Source organism: Ochotona curzoniae, unplaced genomic scaffold (genome assembly GCF_017591425.1).
Source record: "Ochotona curzoniae isolate NIBS_2020 unplaced genomic scaffold, NIBS_Ocur_1.0 scaffold_4506, whole genome shotgun sequence".
In the NCBI taxonomy this organism is placed as follows: domain Eukaryota; kingdom Metazoa; phylum Chordata; class Mammalia; order Lagomorpha; family Ochotonidae; genus Ochotona; species Ochotona curzoniae.
In genome coordinates this window covers 49,796,451-49,809,575 of record NW_024467119.1, presented here as the reverse complement: position 1 = coordinate 49,809,575, position 13,125 = coordinate 49,796,451, and the positions used below count along the sequence as shown (strand labels likewise).

Here is a 13,125-nt window from a genome sequence, read left to right as displayed (position 1 = left end):
TCTCCCTGCTTCTACCGGGCCTCAGCCCCATCATTTGTCACAAGGCTGTAATTGTTATCTACAGATGAGTTTTCCCACAAATGTTGTGCTTCTGGAGTCTAGAAATGGCACCACATTCTTCTGTTTCCTTAGCGTTGTGTCTGGCAGACAGTAGGTGCATATGGGAATGTTATATGATTGAAAAGGATAAACATACCTACTCAGGAAAAAATAAGAAAGCAGAAATGAGGAAAGATCAATCTAGGTTAAAAAGAAAATACAGGAAGATAAGCAATTCCTTAGACATATTGTACCTATATCAGACAAACACTTTTCCTAAGGAAAAGATTAGTAGCTTGTGTGCAGCCCAACCCTTTTTTGTAAAACCAAACTCTCAAGAGACTGTCCTAGCCCACTATTCACAGTACAGAAAATATCTTTTAAGAGATTGCAATATCTGTGCTCCTTTACAGCACATTCCTGGGCCAAATCCATGTATTTCACATCTTTATTTCAAAACAGAGAATTCCCTGCCCCTCTGTTTCACAAGGATACAGTGAATCTAAAGTATGATAAGTACGAGAGTTATCCTAACATTTTTAGATGGCGAGATGTTATCTAAGATTGGATTTGGATAAGTTGCTGGTTAAGTGCAGCCACTCCTGGGTTACAGTGAGCCCAGTGAACCCTGTGGGAAATGATCTTCAACATTCCAAACTGGAAGCAACGTGATATGGATTGTTACGGGTGAGTTCAATTTTCAGAAGCTGTTGCTAACAAAAGTCATAGCAGGAAAGTAAAATCTGCATCCACATAAACATCCATTCAAAGGAGATAAATTGCTACCATGTTCATACTGAAAAGGGTTCAGGACAATGGGGAGGCTGGCCATGCCACTCCCATCCCCCAGAGCTGCATAGAAGCTTTAGTGTTGATCTCTGCTATCGGTCTCGTAAGCATCCATAGTGGCGGCAGCTAAGTGTACTTTGCTAAAGAAAAGGTCATGTAATTGAGCCCATGTGTAACCTCTGTCGTTGACACATCCACTTTGTTCTTGATTGCAACGAGAAGCACCAGTGAGGCTGGAAAATAAAGAAAATTCACACTTGCAGCCTGGTTTTCTTGTCTATCAGATGGTGGTTGATGTCCTCTGCAGGGAGAGTCCTTCAGTGAACACTCACATGGGGCACACATATCCAACCCCGTGAATCTGTTCTAAGAAGTCCATAATATGCCCGATGTCCTTTGTTAGCAGTATTTCAATCTTGCTCCTTTCAATTTCCTCACCATCTGCCCATTTATTTAGATTCTATCTATGAGTTTTCTCTATGAGTATCTTTGCTTATAGTTAAGTGGTGCACTTACATTTATTACCCAAAGTTCTGCTCATGAGCTCGAGCTTCACGGCCAACCGTGAAGACTGCTTCAGTGCTGAAAGAGTTGCTTATGATGTTATGTATAAGCAAACATCAGTAACTAAGTCTTGAGTCTTCTTGCCTGGCCACAGAGAAGTCTCCATGAGGCTTTATGCATACAGTTTGGAGAGGTGGTACTGCAGCAAGATTAGGTGCTGTGAAAAGTCGAACCCCCTAGCTTAGGAAGCTTTCTTGGGTTTTTGGGAATTACCTTACCATGACATTCTATATTTCACTTCATCTAGATGACACAGAGCTGATGTACATTTCATTTCCGCACCTTCTCAAGTGTCTGTGTATACTTTTTTTGGAGTCTTGCTCAAATGTAGAAAGTAAACATCTTATTTGGCAAGTAGAAAGAAGCAGCGTCGCTGTCATCTGTTTGCTTTTGTAATAAATAATAAAAACTTGCTGAAGGTTTCTTTCTGTTTCGTCATGAAACTTGACACAAGGTTGGCTTTGCCTTTGGTAAGAATATCTCAGGCTAGCCCATGTATCTAGATTTGCAGAAACATCAGGGAATTAGCACATCTCTGACTTTTCATGGGCTTTATCTTACGTTCAGTCCCCTATATGTCTTACCAAAACCTCCTGGGGGGTTACTAGCTTTTGTGCAGCAGATCCATTGGCTTTCTGTCATCAGCGACATGCTGTGCTGCATGTCCTGTGAGTCTATGAAACGATCAAGTCCTTGAGCACTAAATCATGACACAGTGCTGTCAAACAAGCAGTGTAGCAATCCTACCGGTTGCTGAGTGGGGTTTTTTTTTCTAATTCCACTCACAGGAACCGGGGAAGATAAACACAGGATGAATGTTTGGATTCAGAAACACTTCTCTAAGATGAGTTTGGACCACAACTCTGCTTGCCGTTCAACCTTGTTGGGCTGGTGTTTTGTTTGTTTGTTTGTTTGTTTTGTAACTTTTAGATGGTAGAAATATTGTACTTACATGTCCCTACATGTACATAGCTCAGGGACCACTCAAATAAGTCCTGATATTTTATTTTACCCATGCTCATTTGCCTTAAAAGGTTATGACACATCAGTTTCAGGAATGCAAGGAGAAAGCCTTGTGATGCTATTTCACAGAATTTCCATAAGGTTACATAGATTGCTTTGTGGTTAAAGGACTCGGATCTGTGAACCAAATCAGTTCTAGAAAAGTAACTCAGAGACTATGGTCACTAGGCTGCACTTCTATTTGCCAGTCCCAGGATTTGCAATCCTATAAATCAAGAGCCCAAGAGCCCAAGGAACTGTTCAAATATTTCAGCAGAAGCCAAAGGTCCCAGTGCTTAAGCCCTCCTGATTCCTGGTCTGGCCCTCCCACTGCATTACCATGTCCATCTTGCCTCTCAGGGGCCATAACTTATGCCTCTTTGCTAAACTCTCTGTAATGAAGAGAGCATAACTTGGAGCACATTTCAGCAACAGATTGAAGCCGAAAGCCTGCAAGATAATCTATTTTTTACATGGTGATGGAAACCCAAGTCCTTGAGCCATCATCTGCTGCTTCACAGGGTGCATATTAGCAGCAAGTTGTGTTGGAAGCAGGACTGGAACTCAGACTTGGCACTTTGATACAGGATTTAGGCATCACAAATCATATCTTCATCATTGAGTCAAACATTCTCCTCACTCAGAGGTTTTGTAGTGTCACTCAGTTCCTTGCCCCATAGTCTCCCTTTGAATCCTGAAAATTCCATGAAGAAATATCACAGTGATTTTTTTATAAGACTTTTATTGTTTTTATATAGTTGATGCCAGAACCATCCAAGCATGTTCTAGGAGGGACTTCATAGTAGTTATAGTAACACACTTTGATAAAGTTGGATTTATTATTTTTTACAAATGGAAAGGAAGAGGGAGATGACAAAGAAAAAGACTGAGAGAGAAAGAGAGAGAAATTTCATTTGCTGGTTTACTCCCCCAAAAAGTTGCAATAGCCAGGGATGAGCCAGGAGGAAGCAGGAACCCAGATTTTTTTCGAACTCTTCCATGTGAGTGCAGGGATCCAAGCCCTCGGGCCATCTTACACTGCTTTCCCAACCAAATCAGCTTTGGATTGGAAGTGATGCAGCTGGGTCTGGAACCGTGCACATATGGGATGCCAGCATTATACATAGAGGCTTAACTTGCAAAGCCACAATTCCAGCTCCTGAAATTCTTTGTAGCAGTTAAAGTAAACATCCATACCAAAGTGACTTGTTGCATTGCCTACTCGGCTTCCAATCCAGCTTCGTGATAATGCTGATGGTTCATGTACTTGAGTCTCCAACATCCATGTGGGAGACAAAATTTGAGTTCTAGGCTTCTAGCTTTAGTCTGACCCAGCCAAGTTATGGTCAGTATTTGGAGAGTGAACCAGCAGGTGAAAGATTCTCTCTCTTTCTCTCTCTGTACCTTTCTAATTAAACAGTGGGAGAAGACTCTTTGAATCGGAGCTATGCAGCTATTTGCTTTTGGGGATTTGTTATTGAGATTCTAATCATTGAGATAAAGTCTTCTCTGAAGGAAAACATAAACCAAATTGTTCTGCAAAAGGCAGGTGTCAGTGCTTTTAGGTAGACCAGTTGGATTCCTGGGCTTCTGTAATCTTAGGTGCTTTGAAGAGGAAGTGAAAGATGGAGCCATCTTAGGATAGAAATGAGCAAATTTATTTGAAGAGATGGAATAAAGCAGACTAAAATCTGCATGATCTGTGCAGTGGACATAATATATTCAAGACACATAATTAGGAAGCAAAAATATGATTTGATATTTTTCAAGAGCAGTATAACTTGTATCTCAGTATGACATTTCCCTCTGGTAAAGGAAAGCCGAACCTACTCAAGTTCATACACATTATATTAATCTGCTTCCCTCCCCCATTAATTCAGAGTTTTATTGGAATTCTGTAGATGACAGGTGCAGGGCATTCACAGAGGGGTCACTGTGACCGAGCAGTCCTGCTTCATCCCATGAATTCTTGTGACCTTTATCCAGTCTGAATGGATAGTGACAGATAAGAATGTGGTTATAATATAGTCTGCATATTGTTATAATATAGTCCTTTATCATGAGTTCTTCATGGAGCTTTGCATTTTAAATAAACAAATGCAAAACCAAGCAAAAGACAAATTCATTTTCTAGACCTAAGTCAGTTTCTCACACTGATAAATCCACTTTTGTCTACTGCAATATCTAGTATGTAGCATAGTGTCTGAAACATAATAAGGGCTCAATAAAAATTTCATGATTATTCAAATTGATGAATGAGAAAATGAATTTAAGGTGGTGATTTTCATGTGTTTCTTTTAGATACAGCAGCACCAGTAGAAAAACATTCAACTGAGCAGTGACTCACACTGGATATGCAAGTACCTCGGGCAACAGAAAGTAAACTCACTAATAGCCTGACTGAAATGAAACTCAGGTAGACAGGATTTAATATCAAGGGGAGGGTAGGCAGGTGAAAATGACCATTGGAGCTTTGAATTTCAATTTTTTAAAGAAGCTTAGTTGAAGCAAACTGTTCAATCTTCTGGAGTTTCATTGGCCTTATTTGTGAATAGAAATGACCAAACATTAATGAATACAACTTAGTAAATATATTTTTGATGTCTTCATTGAAGTATAATTTACCTACCAAAGGGTTTAGACATTTAAATGTATGATTAAACTTTCTGGAAAATTGATGAAGTTGTAAAAACTTTTAAAAACCTAAGCTTAGAATATTTTTAATTACCGAAACAAGATCCTTCATGATTATATGCACTTAATTCTTGCAACTATTCCCACCCAACCAAACTAATTTCTGTCTCTGATTTACCTGTTATTTTTTTCACAATTTCTTAAAGTTAGTTTTTATCTTTTGATCAAAATCCAATGAGAATAAATCAATTCATGTAATTGTGAACATATCATATATCTTTTTTTTAAAATTTATTTCATTTTATGACACAATTTCATAGGCTCTGGGATTCCCCCAACTCCTCTCCCCATGGTGGATTCCTCCACATTGTTGCAATAGTACAGTTCATATCCAGTCATGATTCTTTCATTGCAAGCATATACCATGCATGGAGTCCAGCATCTTATTGTCCGGATAAATTCAACAGTTTCTTGGGGAGACCATCTCTGGTCTGAAAGCAGAGCTGGCAGAATATCATCCCCTCCAATGAAAAACCCAAACATAACATCAACAACATTTACAACATTATGGAGTTATTTGACATGGTATTAAGTGACCAGTGTTAGAAAATGCACATTCTTAACCACATCATGTGACTACTTCATTGACATTGCAATTTTAGTTTATACTCAACCATCTGCTATACACCTTAAAAGAGCTATAGGGTACTATTCAGCTGTCTTGTGTCGATTTTCATTTTTATATTTAGCAGCTTATGGTATTGAAGCATAATTTTACTGAACTTGGCAGATTTTAGGATAGTCTAAACTGGCTTATAACTCTAACAAGGCATATGTCAACAGTTGAGATGCAGAACAGTTTTAGGAGGGGTGTGCAGAGAAATCTTTAATACCTCAGTGAGGAGTAACTAATCTCTGTGACCTACTTAGTAAGGTATATCTGAGTCCAAGATGACAGTTTCCTGTCTATTCTAAGCTTTTCCTTATTGGTCTCTGTCCATCTAATCTAAATTTTGGAGGGATCTGGAGCAACCCCTGATGGTCATTGCAACAGAGGGTGGAGATCCAAAGTTGGAACTAAGCAAGGACCAGAGAAAGCTCCCCTCCCAAGTCCCGAAGGAAGTTTACTGTTCTTCTGTTTCTGAGGTCTGCTCAAGGCTCCCAGCTATTTTTCTGATGACATTAGATCCTGTGAGGAAGGATCTGGGCATCTTCCATCCCATGTGGGAGATCTGAAAGGGAGTGGATGACCTCGGAGTTCTTGGCCTCCGAAGGCACTCTAATTCCCTGTGGTCTCCTTGGCAGTTGGGATGTAGCCCTTGGTTGCCCGTATTGGTAGTCCTGAGTGAGGATCCAGGAGTCTTCAGGATTGGGATACAATCCTCCTCCTGTCCTCCTGCTCCTCTCTGGGGTCCTCCCCCTGCTCTGTGCATATGACCTACTGTTAAGAGGTTGTCAGGATCACTCTTGATTCCCCCTGTATGTCTTTATAATTTTGCTACTGTCTATTGCAGATTTCATTCTGTTATCTGTACGTTATCTGTTATATTCTTGATAGGTTATACCTAACGTTTTCCTCACACATTCTAAGAAGGTGGAAGATTTCTCTGTTCTCCCACCCCATTATGGAATAACATAGGGCAATAAAGGTATATTAGGTTTTACAATGCTTTGATGTAGATCCTGAGCAGTCTGGCTCCCATTGATTGTTGATTCATCGATTTCATCACAATATCTTATTGCATGTGATACAGGCTGTTTGGGGTTGAAATAATATTACGGTTTACAGGTACTATTTTTCGGGTTGACATCATTTCATCTTAAATTAATGATTTTCCCATTCTTAAATTCCTTTATAAATGGGATGACAATTTCTTCCTTTTAGAATCTGGAATATGTTGCTGCATTCTCTTCTGGCCTGTAGAGTTTCCTCTGAGAGGTGCGGTCTGAGCCTGATTGCCATTCCTCTACATGTCAATTGATTTTTTTTTTTCACTTGCACTTTTAAGGGTCTTTTTCTTGTATTTCATTTTATTAGGCTTATGCTACATTGTTATTAATACCTGATTTTATTGAAGAGAGCTTGATTATCATGTTTTGTGGTGAAGATCGCTTTTGGTCAACCCTGGTGGGAGTTCGGTGCCTTTCCTATATTCTGTTTCCCAATTCTTTCTCCAGGTTAGGGAAGTTTTCCTATATTATTTTGTTGAATACAACTTTAAACCCAGTTTCTCTTTTTGTGCCTCCTGGAACTCCCATAACTCTTATATTTGGCCTTTTAATGTGTCATTTAATTCTTTTTTTAAGATTTATTTGATAAGAAAGCTTTGGTTCATCTACTCCATGGAATACTACTCAGCTATTAAAAAAAACAAAATGCAGTTCTTTGTGGCTAAAGGGGCCCAACTGGAAACTACAATGCTAAGGGAAATGAGTGAAGCCCAAAAGGTTAGATACCACATGTTTGCCTTGATTTAACCTGTAATTTTTGCTTAATGGTTTGTTATTTTTTGAACCTGTCATTGATACTGTCTCAACCTAGATGTTTTGAAGAATCGAACTTGCATTATTTTTAACATATTGTTTACTCAATACTATGTCAATTAATTCCATAACGTTGTATATTGATGCTGATGTTTTGTTGGGGCTTTTAACTGACCGGAACTTTACTCTGTTAGCTCTACCTTCAGACCAGAGAAGGTCTCCCCAAGAGGCCACTGAACTTATCTGGACAATAAGATGCTGGACTTTATGTTAGGTATATGCTTGCAATGAAGGAATCTCAACTGAACTTCAACTGAGGTTATGCAGCAAGGTGGAGGAATCCACTATGAGGGGAGGGATATGGGAGGGGTGGGGGGAATCCCCAGTGCCTATAAAACTGTATCACATAATACAATGTTAATAACAATAAAAAAAGATTTATTTTATTTTTATTTTTATTGGAAAGTCAGATATACAGAAAGGAGGAGAGACAGGAAGATCTTCCATCCACTGATTCACTCCCCAAGTGGCTGCAATACCCAGAGCTGATCTGATCTGAAGCTAGGACCAAGAAGTTTCTTCAAGGTCTCCAACAGGGGTGCAGGTTCCCAAGGTTTTGGACTGTCTTCAACTGCTTTCCCAGGCCACAAGCAGGGAAGCTTGATAGGAAGCAGGGCTTCCAGGATTAGAACTGGTACCCATATGGGATCCTGGCAGATGCAAAGCAAGGACTTTAGCCAGTAGTACCGGGCCCAGTCCCTTAATTCTTGAATATTTGTCTTAGTTTGACTCAGTTCCTCTCCCAGCTTTTTGATTGTATACTATTGTCACAAGAAATATCTTCCAATTCTGAGATTCTTTCTTCTGCCTCATTCATTCTATTATAGAGACTTCACTGAATTTTTAATTTGCTCCATTGTATCCTTCATTTTTTAATAATTTGACTTCATTTTGTTTCAGTGTTGCTATTTCCTGTGTGACATACTTCTTAAATTCCTGCACGTGCTCGTGCTTCTCATTGTTGGTAAGAAGCTTTATAAGGAGTTTTCTGAATTTTATTTCTGCCATTGTCTCAATGTATTCTTCAGTTAACTCTGAGGTTAGCAAAGGCAGCTTTTCAGGGGAGTCTTCAGTAATATTCATTGTGACTCCACCTCTACTTTTGCTCTTGGTCATTGTACTTCTGGTTATTAGATTTCTCTTGTTAGGGCAAGTTTCTATACCGTGTCACCCACAGGTCACTTTTACTGGCTGTGTTTGGTACCTGGTTCTTTATTTGCAATCACTTGTGCCATTCCCTCTGGTGAGTTTCATTTTGGGGCTTTTATGTTAGACTTTCACCACGGTCTTTGTAGCCCCAGTGCCTGACTCAGCATTCTACCTCCTGTGACCCCATGCTGTGGCTGCACCACTGTCTGTACAACGTTTCTCCCACTTCTGATTTTAACAGTTCCCAGGATTAGGGAGATACCAAGTGTCCTAAATAACTGTGTTGTTGGTGGTGCTGATCTTACCGGAACCTGATCACAGTTAGATCTGAGGGCCATCCAGACCTATTTTGATCCATAGGATGCCAAAATCTGTATTATTTTCATGGAGGGATGAGTGCAATGCACTGAGCTGGAAGTGAGTTCACCCCCAGCTCAGCACATGCATAGCTCACTGTTGTCCCTTCAGTCTTAAAACTTTTGGCACACTGTACAAAATGGCACCTCACCTGATTAACTCGTGGAGTTCTGGATCTGCTGGCCGTTAGGTTTGGGGGCCACCCAGACCTATTTTGGGTGGAATCTGTAGGATGCCATGTCAGTGCAATGCACTGAGCCAGAAATGAATTCATTCCTAGCTTACTGCATGCAAGTCCTGACCCAAAGCCTTTGCCTTCCTACACAAAATGGTGCCTGATGTAGCTCTGGAGGTCTGGTCTGTGAAATTCACTGTGTTCCTGCATTGCTTGTTAGGGTCTGCTGCTCTGTCTCTGATCCTGGTTGAATCAAACAAATCAACAGGACAGGCAGTTCTTCGCCTGTGTTCATCTCCTGAATTTCCAATAAAGTCCCTTTCCCACCTGGCTGCTGGTGAAGCTTCAGCAAGCAGTGAAGTGAAGCTCATCGGTACCTCAGCAAAGTAGGCAAAAATGTCCCAAGCCTGAGTGCTCTCCATTGTGCCACTAAGCGTCTGTAACAAATATGAGGGACGAAAAGAGCAAATAAAGTAAGGAGCATTATTTGAAAATATACTTTAACCTATCTTTAAAGCATGTGCACGTTTCTACAACAAGAGATGCAGATGTGTCTCAAACTGTCACACCGTGAAGAAAGAACAGGGGCCAAGTAACGGAGGGTCGGTCTATATTGGATGACTTTTAGAATATTATGCAAAGAAGGGATTCCCTGTGGGAGCTAAGCACAAGGCCTGGCTGAGTTTCCTGGGAATTAAGGCAAAAATAAACAATATGATAAGATTTAGATGTTCGTGATTGAATAAAAAGTTATTATTTGGCATGAGAAAGGTGTCTCTGGCTTTGGAATTGTAGGATAATTTGCTACATGGGGTTTAAAGTAAATTACAAACAATTTATAAACTGATTACTTGTTTGTAAGTTAGTTACCATAAAATGAGAAAGGCAAAATCAATTTTATTTCTAATGTAACAGTGTCCTTTAAAAAAATCAAAATACTTTAGGAATGTCACTACTCCATTTATTTTTCTTTGATTTTTTTTAAATTGCCTACATTTTCAATCTTAAAAAAAAAATTAGGCTGCTCTTTTTTTGTTGAAACCAGATCCCTGAATTATTTATCCGCTGCTGATTGAGATAGCCTCAACCTAGTTATCCTTGTGGGAAAGTGAACGGCCCAAGAATCCTGCTTCTAAATGTTTAACGCCATCCCAGAAAAATAAGGCGGGTGCCAAGAAAGGCCTGTGACAATCATCGGCTCTCCTCCCTGAGTATCCAGAATCCGATTCCTTGGGCAGAAGACACAGCGAGCACTTGATCCTCATCAAAGGACCAAAAATATTTAGATACAGTTCATTTTCATCTTAGTTGAAAAGACTGGATAGACACTCAGTAACAAGTGAAAGCAGCATAACATCGCGCCTTCAAGTGCAGTCCAGCCTTCAGAGCGCTGACGGGGAGTGCGGCCTCCTTGATGAAAACAGAAGAATCTCACAGCACAGAGAGCAGTGGTTTACGAGGCCGAGTACAGACAGAACTCTGTTCATCGTCTTCAAAGCGAGGCAGCAATGGCAAGGCGGCTGCTGTGACCACATGTAATATAGCCTGTAGCTCTTTAAAGAGGATTAGCTTTAGTGTGCTGGGACCATTCAACGCTGGATTTCATGTAGAGCAGGCTATGCTAATGAAATGCTAATGTCTATGACAAACATTGCGTAATATCAAAACCCTTCAAAACTCAGCTTTGTCTCTCGCACAGTGGGCAAGCCAACTTTATCATATCAGAAGGAAAGGCAAAAAAGCAACAACCTTATACTTTTCTGCTTACATATCTGCCTCTATAAAATGGGAAATTGAGTACAGATCTGTATACACTCACACACAGGTGCACTTTCAGTCTAAACTCTCAATGACAGCAGAAAACTCTAAGTTCGGTAATTAAAAGTATGCATCTATATATTTTACCAGACCTACACCCAAGACTAGTCATAGCATTTATTCATGTAATACGGATTTTTGAAAATGAGACTGTTATTAGGATCTTAAAGGGGAGTGTGTTTGGTTCTTTTCCCTTTAGATTCCTTATTTACAGTTTTCACTTTCAGCCTCCACAAGGTTCATCTGCCCAAAACTGCAAAATGCTGTCAGGATCGTAATCAGCTGGTTGGTGTTTCTGCCACTTGGTCAGAACCCGACATGAGCTTTGATTCGTTTCTTAAAACTGCACATGCACTTCATCTCAGAGTTGTTTTCACTTGAGAATTAGAGCTGTGGAGCGTATTTGGCATTGGGACGATGAGTCCATTGTAAGGCATGTGATTTGCAATCCATGTAACGAGGTGTAGCATCTCTGAATCTACGCACGTGGTTCCCAAAGATTGAAAGCTCCCTACAGATTTCATCTCAATTGCTGGGAAATAAAGATCCCAGCAAACACATGGAGCAGGGTGCCTCTGGCTCCATTTCCAACGCGTGATCTCTCATTAGTTACCAGCATTTCACTACACTCGACTGAGTAGCTTAGGCCCTCTTGGGTTTTTTTGTTGGTCAGAGGTATGTGTGTGTGTGTGTGTTACATCTCGGTTTGGAGTGGTTTGTCTCTGTGGACACGGAGGGATGGCAATACATATTCATGAAAGAACAGTCTTTCCAGTCTCTGCTAACACTGACAAAGCCCTCGCTGTTCCACTCAGCAAGCTGACTGGGATTGTGTGTGGGGGCTGCACGGCCAGATTAGTGCAAACAGCAAGCCCACTCCTCTGCTTGTTAGGCCTGGCCTTCCTGACAATTTCCCCAATTGTCACTTGTGACAAGGCTGTCATTAGGTGATGGCTTCTTTTGGCCATTTTCAGATAAAGATAATTTCCTTAACTTCCATTTTATTTGACAACAAGCAGTTTGGGAAAGAAAGGAAGTGCTTTGGTAGTTTATGGATTAGGGTTTTGTCACTTCAAAGGCATCTTTGATCTAAAAATATGTGCTGTACCAAATTCATTATGTCTTTCCTTAAAGAGCTTTTAAATTTATTGATCTCTCCTCAATTATTCTCCTTTTACATCCAATAATGATGTGTGAGCTGGTATGTTGGGAAAGGCCTCAGGAGGAGTGTGGGCGACATGCAGACAACTGGTCACTTCTAAGGTCATTACAAGAAGGAAACAACAGGTGCTTTTGTTTGCCATTGGTTTTTTCTGAATCTCTGTGTGACAAAGGCCCTTCTGCTGTGTATTGCTCAACACAGCTATGCTGCTACCAACAGGAGACAAAGTTATACTTGGTTTTGCTACTTAAGAAAGACAAACCTTCACAATTTGTACAAAAATGGGGCTTGGGGTGACCTTCACTCTCAACCTTGGGTCGGTGGGTTTCCCAGGCCAGTGAAGGAAGATTGTGGTGAAAGACCAAGAGATTTCTTCGTGGAACAACAGTCTGGCTTCCTCTAGGAGCAGTCTTACACTGTGTGGGGGCTCTGCTTGCTGAAGGTCTTACAAGTGAGTCTTTAGACCAGCAAATGGCACAGAAAGTCATAGGGTAAGATTCCCTAAACGCACTTTTAAAATGTAGTTGGAGGAACATCCTTGGCGTGGAGAAAGGTTCTCTTGGTAGGAAATCCACCTGCCCTTTCACCTTCCTTTGGTGCTGTGGTGTTAAAAGCAACAACAGCAACAACTCACATGAGATCACAGTGTGATAACACTTAGCACAAAGTCTGGATAGCTGGCATCCAAAGTGTCACCTTAACCTTGCTTTCTAAAGCTTGCCACGTACAAAACCCTGTAAGGCAGATCAATAACAGTTCCGCAATTAGAAAAAGCGATAAAACCAAACATCCTAATTTCATTGTGTTGGGGGGGGGGGCAGGGAAAGAGAATCTGGATGTTTTATTTTGCCTGTTTATTGAGTCTAGTTGGTAATTTATAAATATCCAGATA

The 13,125-nt window shown here is 40.5% G+C and overlaps 1 protein-coding gene across 6 annotated transcripts in view; it reads left to right on the top strand.

Annotated features, from left to right (window-relative positions):
• The window catches only part of ALPK1 (alpha kinase 1), a 115,891-nt gene that overhangs the window by 20,956 nt on the left and 81,810 nt on the right, over window positions 1-13,125 (top strand). For 2 of the 6 annotated variants that reach the window (XM_040967038.1, XM_040967035.1), the window contains one exon: window positions 8,473-8,536. The exons of the other annotated variants lie outside the window; for them this stretch is intronic. The gene's annotated coding sequence lies outside the window, so the exon portion shown is untranslated. The remainder of the gene's footprint in view (window positions 1-8,472; window positions 8,537-13,125) is intronic. 6 annotated transcript variants of the gene reach the window in all.